This window comes from Crocuta crocuta, unplaced genomic scaffold (genome assembly GCF_008692635.1).
Source record: "Crocuta crocuta isolate KB4526 unplaced genomic scaffold, BGI_CrCroc_1.0 scaffold695, whole genome shotgun sequence".
Classification (NCBI taxonomy): Eukaryota; Metazoa; Chordata; class Mammalia; order Carnivora; family Hyaenidae; genus Crocuta; species Crocuta crocuta.
Window position 1 is genome coordinate 759374 of NW_027528855.1, and position 1203 is coordinate 760576.

The window sequence follows — 1203 nt, forward strand, 5'->3', positions numbered from 1 at the left end:
TGCCATGAGGCTCCGTGGCAAGCAAAGGGGGATGAAGGAAAACTTATGGGAAGACAGAACAGGGAAGTTAGCAACCGGTCTGAGGTTTATTTTAAATCCTCTGCCAGAAAGACTGTCTACATGAAGTTTGAAAACACTAAAAGAAAAAGTTTCTAGGAAGATCAGAGCATGAGCCACAAGGAGGGAAGTTCAAGTTATATGGGATTTAAAGGGATACTCGTGGTTTAAAATGGTCAAGCTCTATTTAAACAGGTAGGCATGATGTAAAAGGACAGGCAGGGGATAAAGGAATAGCTTTCAAAACACAGAGCTTTGGAGGGGAAAACACAAAAAGGAAGAGAAGAGAATCATTTGGCAATGAGGTAGTCAAGAGGACTACAAAGGAAAAGGGGGATATTTTAGGGCTCCTGCAAGACTAAAGAGAACCACAAAATATACAGACTTCCAACCTCTCTACCCCATCACTATCGAATTCCCTGAACTCTGCTCTACTGACAGAGGAGGCTACCTGTATTAGGTCAGCCTGGGCTGCCATAACAAATATCATAGACCGGGGGGCTTCAACAATAGACATTCATTTTCTCACATTGCTGGAGGCTGGGGAGTCCAAAGTCAAAGTCTGGCAGGGTTCAGCTTCTTTTCTTTTTTTTCTTTTTTAAATATGTTTTAACATTTATTTATTTTTGAGACAAAGAGAGACAGAGCACGAGCTGGGGAGGGGGAGAGAGAGAGGCAGACAGAATCTGAAACAGGCTCCAGGCTCTGAATTGTCAACACAGAGCCTGACGCAGGGCTCGAACTCATGGACCGCGAGACCACAACCTGAGCCAAGTTGGTTGCTTAACTGACTGAGCCACCCAGGCGCCCCAGGGTTCAGCTTCTTGTGAGGCCTTTCTACTTGAAGTCAGCCACCTTCTCACTGCTCTTACATGGCCATTCTTCTGTGCATGCATGCATGCATGGAGAGAGAGACAGAGAGAAAGACAGAAAGAGAAAGAGACATCTCTTCTCTCTTCTTATAAGGCCACCAACCCTAAAGGATAAGAGTCCTCTCTTTATGATCTCATTTAGCCTTAATTACCTCTTTAGAGGTCCTATCTCCAAATGCAGTTGAGGTTAGGGCTTCAGTGCATGGATTTTGAGTGGGTGTGGTATGGTTCATAGCAGTGCTGTTAAATTAGAAGTCCTGTAAGATGCCCTAAT